A 5,991-nucleotide genomic window follows, 5' to 3' on the forward strand; every position below is an offset into this window, starting at 1 on the left:
TATTGACAGAAGGTTTAGCTCCACATAATTGCATCAGATAATTATTCATCCCTTCATTAATTTGTTAAATGCATGCTATGTGCAAGGTTCAGAACAAAATATTTTCTAGGATTCTAAAGAAACCTCAAGGGGCTTGCATTTTCACTGGAGTTAACTGGATTTATATGCCATAGGGAATTTTATGAGGCCAGGCTTGGAATATGCCCTGTATGTGTAAGGCACCTGATAAATCACAACTATTCGATTTTAGGATTCTTTACTCGGGGAATTCGAAGAATGTAGACATGAAGGGACATTTGGTCAAATGGGAATTTCTGTGACCTTCAACACCATATGCATGTGTGTTCAGCACAGGCACGTGCACACTTTCTGGCTTTCCTTATGCTTGGTAAAGTCAGAATCGAGAGCTATCCAAACTTGGTAGCATTCATTAATCACATCAAGATAATTTGAAGTAAGTCAGGTTCCCAGCACCTGCTTCAAATCTGCTGAATTGGGATTTCTCCCTAGGAATTTCTGTGCAGCCACCAGTACTATACCAATCAATCTATGGGAATCTGGGAGCCACTGGGCATCAACTCCAAATTTGGTCAGTGAGAGAATGCAGTGCAAACATTCACCTGTCTGAATAGCCAGTGTGGAGAAATAGGAGTGATGTGAAGTATTCCAATTTCTGTAGAGCATAAAGTGAAGATAAATCTATAAAATCCTTCTGTCTAGGATGAAAGAATTGGTAGGTGTACAGTGACCAAATAATAAATTGTTCCAATCCAAACAATTTTGAAAGTAAAAGTGGATGCTAATAATAGTTATGCTGTTGTAACAGGCTTGACCCAGGACAGTCCCAGGCTAACAAGATATAAGGTCACTGTAGGTTTGTATCTCCATGTTTTCTATTGCCTTTGTCCCTGATCTCTCCTCATATAAGATATGGATTAAAAACAACTTCAGTTTCATTGATACTCATATCCTCATCTCTACCATCTGTGTCCTTTGTGGCTGCCACATTTTTTTTCTTCATGTTACTCTCTCTCATTATTGAAACTTAGCTGCTGTGTCGATTGTTTTTTCTATCTCTACACTTTATCTTCCTTCTCAATGACATCCATGTGGCGAGCCCATTCAACTGCCAGGCTTCTTGATTCCTGAATTTCCTAGTAGGTAGATTTTTTAACTGTATTTGTTTCAACCACACTGGAATGTTCATTTTCAGGCATCCACATTCTAAACACTGTCATCACCAATAACCACATTAGCACACAAATCTTGCTTTTAAGCATTTTATTTTCTGACCACCAAATTTTATGTTTCTACTTCCTTACTCTACTACTTTCTCTGTAGCTACTTTCACTCTATTAACCACATCCACTTTTCATTATCTGTCAACATATGGCTCTTTATATATTTCTTGTCTAACTAACCTTAAAGTCTATGACTTATTATTATGAACTCACTTGAAAATACCCTAAAAATGTACTTCACTCTTTCCACTGTATAATCCTGACCCAACCCATATTTAAATATAATTATCTACTTCTTCAAACATGCATCAGAACTTAAGTTTTATGGGGGGAAAATCACTACAAAATAATTTCTCTCTCTCATTTTTTGCAATCTTTTGTGGTGAACATTTTTCCCCTTAGCCATATGGAGACATGCTTTGTCAAGGGTAAATGAATTCTAACATTTAGTATACTTAAGTCTATTTAACTTAGCTTCAAAATGGAGAATGTGGGAATTCACAGTATGTTTTAAATTGGGGCCATGTGAGGTCTTTCTAATTTTACACTTACAAAAATTGAACAGAAATTTGTATGTGCTTTATTAAAATCCAGAAATAATAGATGATAGATAGACAGATAGATAGATATAGAAATTCTGCAAAAATCCAGTCAATCTTGAATAAATTAAGGAAGTATTTATAAGATAAGAGTAGGAGAATTTTTATTTTTAAAATTCTTACCTGAGGACATGCTTAGAAAGAGGAAGGAAAAGAGAGAGAGAGAGAGAACCAGAGAGATCTTTTGATCTTTTGCCTTCCACATGTGCAACTGGGGATCAAACCTGCAACCCAGATATGTGCCCTGACCAAGAATCAAACCAGCAACTTTTGGGTGCACAGGGCAATTCTCAACCAACTGTGCCACTCTGGCTAGACAAGAGTAGGCAAATTTTAGAGTTTGGAACAGGCCTTTTTTCCTCAAACAGTTTACTTGCTGATATTGGCAATTGACTAAAACAAAAGTTTTAAAAGGATAAGATTAGAGAAATACTTTTGAAAAAAATCAGTATTATTTTTTAATATTTAGGGAAGTTGACTTGTATAGATTTAAGTTAGTGTACTTAGCACAATCTTTTAAATTAGTATAATTATAAGAAAGGCATATAATAGTTCTATGCTTTTGTAATACTTTTGAATCAGAGCAAAGCAAGATTTCATAATTTGTTGCTTCCAAGATACTACATTGATATATTACCACAGATGATCAGGAGACCACTGGTCAATAGGAAGTCAAGGAAAGAGCATATCAAGCAGGTCATAGGAACAAGGGCTTTGTTGCTGAGTAACAAACACTAGGGCTGTTTAATTTTAGTCCAGGTATCTCAGGTGGTAAGTTTAATTTTCATCTTCCAGAAAGGACGGTTACAGATTTTGAGAAGAGAAGATGCTTACCGTGAAGTGCCAGAGCCCAAGGAGAAGAGTGTCCTTAAGCACAATGTGGGAAGAGGGGGAAAGGCAGGGACAGTGTTGCCAGGTGTGTTCCTCTCTCCATGTGGATCAAAATTAGTGGAGGTTGTGGAATTCATATACCTGGGAGAAGTACCAAACCAAAGATCTCCAAGGTTGTTTGATTTACTGGATGAAGAACACTAATTTACTAAAAACAAGACAGGAATAGGCCCTGGCCGAATAACTCAGTTGGTTAGAGCATTGTCCCAATATGTGTGGTTGCGGGTTTGATCCCTGGTCAGGGCACATACAAGAAGCAACCAATGAATACATAAATAAGTGAACAACAAATAAATCTCTCTCTCTCTCTCTCTCTCTCTCTCTCTCTCTCTCAAAATAAAAAGACAGGAATTATTTAATGAAATGAAAGTTTAATATCACAGAAAATCAACAGAGTTTCTCCCAGTTTTGATAACTCTTTCTACTAGTAAGTTTATTCTCAATGTATGGCCCTGTACTACAGATAAGCCAATCTTTAGAAAGGTGGGAGGGACATTTTCCAATATATATTCCAATGCTCCAGTCAATTACAACCTACAAATAAGTGAGTATTATTATTTGTTATAGTATTGTTTTAATAATAGTTCATCATTCTTATTTTATGAAATAAATAATTCCATGGCCAATAAACAAAGGTTGGGTATCTTAGTGAACTATAAAGTTTTTTAACACAAAAATCTTATCAAATGACCTTTATTTGTGCCTCAGTTTCCTCTTTTTGGATAAATGGCAATAAATGATTTTAATCTAATGCATTTTGACTTTCAACATAATATTTGAAAAGTTTGTGGTCTTGGTGGCAAAAGGAACTTTCAGGGAAGAGCTGTTGGGTGTTGAGATTGTAGATTTGCATGATTCTGTTGATTTATGACTTAAGGGGATACTTACTTACCATCCCAGTTTGTTCTGCATTCATCAAAGAGAATGAAGAAACTGACATGTGGAAAATATACCATTTCAGTTTCAGGACCCTGACATATTTTAAAACTTAATACATGGAGCTATTCGAATGCAAAACAACTACATTTAAGTCAGTACATAAAAAACATGTTGAAATTTTTAATCAGAATATGAGGCAAGGCTGCCCATATTCAAAACAATTACTTTTTTGGGTAGATAAACATCAAAAATAAATTTCTGCATTTGTCGCTATTAGAATAAGGTGCTTTATCAGTGTACTAGTTGAGAATGATATGCTCTAGTAGTATTTTGATGAATTACATGATTATAGTTAAAATGAACAATTTCAGCATGCTTGAATTAATAATGTACCATGATTTGGCAAGTACTCTTGCAACATTCTCTAACTCATCTCCTCAGAAGACAGTCCTATACAATCCACCCATTGTTTTAGAAAATACAGGCTGATATACAGTTTTAAAAAAAGAAGGGGCAGGAGAAATATGTCAGCTATACAAAGGCATGCATGCACAGATTTTTCATAACATCATTGCTTGATTACATTACCTCTTACTGCTCATTTGAATCTGTGCATAACAAACAGTAAGTCAGAAAATAAAGAGGCATATTTGAATGTTTTGTTGTTTACCAAATTTAATTGAAAACATTACACACCCCAAGGTACTCCTGAGATACAAATTGCATGTGTATGGGTGTTATTTTATAGTTAGAGTTAAGAGGATTAGGAAGGATAATATATAATCAATGCAACATTCATTTGGGTATCAATCAAGTAAAACACACACAGGGAGCTGAACATTACATAATTTCAGTCATAAAGAGTACAAATTGTGAATTGATTTAATATATTCATAACTAAGTACTCTCCTTTAATGCAACTTGCAATTTGTTTTACAAAATTATTCCGTTCATTTTCTTTAAAACCTTACATTCCTGGATACATTTTCTTAAAAGATACATATAAAGGCACTCTTTTAAGGATCTTTTAAGGATTTAGATCAGAGATAGTCAATATTAACATTTTAACACCCCATTTTTACAGAATTATTTGAATATAAAGCTAAATCACAAATATTAGTCTTCCTTCTAAAAATAATTTGTAGTTATTTTAATAAAGATAATTATAATGTCGATATATAATAAACATTCAAAACCAATGGACACTCAGTATTTATATTTTTTGCACATTTTAAACTGATTTAACATGTGACATATAGGTTTTATTTCTTTAAAGAGTTAGAAGTAGCTTAAAATCATGTATCCATTTCTTTGATGCTTTATTTAGCAATCTAAAAATGCATACATATTCTGAAATGTTTTATCTATAGTTGTTTGGATGGTATCAATAGGAAAACTCTCTTATACATTGCAGAGTAAAGTATTTAAAAACTGGCATATCTTGCTCATATATTCATCATTTCTGATCATTTTATTCCAAGCTGAAGTTCTGAGCTTCCACCTTGAGGCCTTTTTCTTCACTGTAATGGACGTGTGTAAGTATTTTATGGAGTGCAAGTGTGAGGGGTGTAAAGGTTTTGTTTGCTTGTTTGGTCTGAACTGATCTTAATTTCATAATGATCTTACAAGCATATTTCCAGTGGATACACATGTCTAGATGCATAGCATTTTTCCCCCTTTCAGTACTTTAAATGTTTCAGTCTGTTGTCTTCTAGCTGCCAAAATCTGGTTGATATTTAGCCATCAGTATGTGGCATCAGTGAAAGTAATGTGATATTTTGCTTCTGGCTGCTTATAGAATCCTATCTTTGTATTTGATTCTTAGCAATTTGATTATAAGTACTTTTCTTTGTATTTAACTTGAGGGATTCTTAACTCTGTGGGTTGATTCCTTGGATTATTACTTTACTAGAGGCCCGGTGCACAAAAATTTGTGCACTGGCGGGGGGCGGGTATCCCTCAGCCCCACTTGTGCCCTCTCACAGTCTGGGACACCTCGGGAGATAACGACCTGCTGGCTTAGACCCGCTCCTGGGTGGCAGAGGGCAGGCCCAATCCCTAGGTGCCTGCCCCGCAGCTCCTGGTCAGGCTCAGAGCAGGGTCCATTGGGGAGTTGGGGCACCGCCCCCCTGTCATGCACAGAGCAGGGCGGATCAGGGGGTTGTGGTGCCACCTCTGTCACATACAGAGCTAGCTGATCAGGGGGTTGGGGGCGCTGCCCCCTGTTCACGCACAGAGCAAGGCCCATCAGGGGGGTTGGGGGTCCGTACCCTGTCACACACAGGAGTAGGAGCCAATCAGGGGGTTGGGGAGCTCCCCCCTGTCATGCACAGAGCAGGGAGGATCAGGAGTTGCGATGCCACCCCCCAGTCACGCTCAGG

Source organism: Myotis lucifugus, unplaced genomic scaffold (assembly GCF_000147115.1).
Source record: "Myotis lucifugus unplaced genomic scaffold, Myoluc2.0 scaffold_32, whole genome shotgun sequence".
In the NCBI taxonomy this organism is placed as follows: domain Eukaryota; kingdom Metazoa; phylum Chordata; class Mammalia; order Chiroptera; family Vespertilionidae; genus Myotis; species Myotis lucifugus.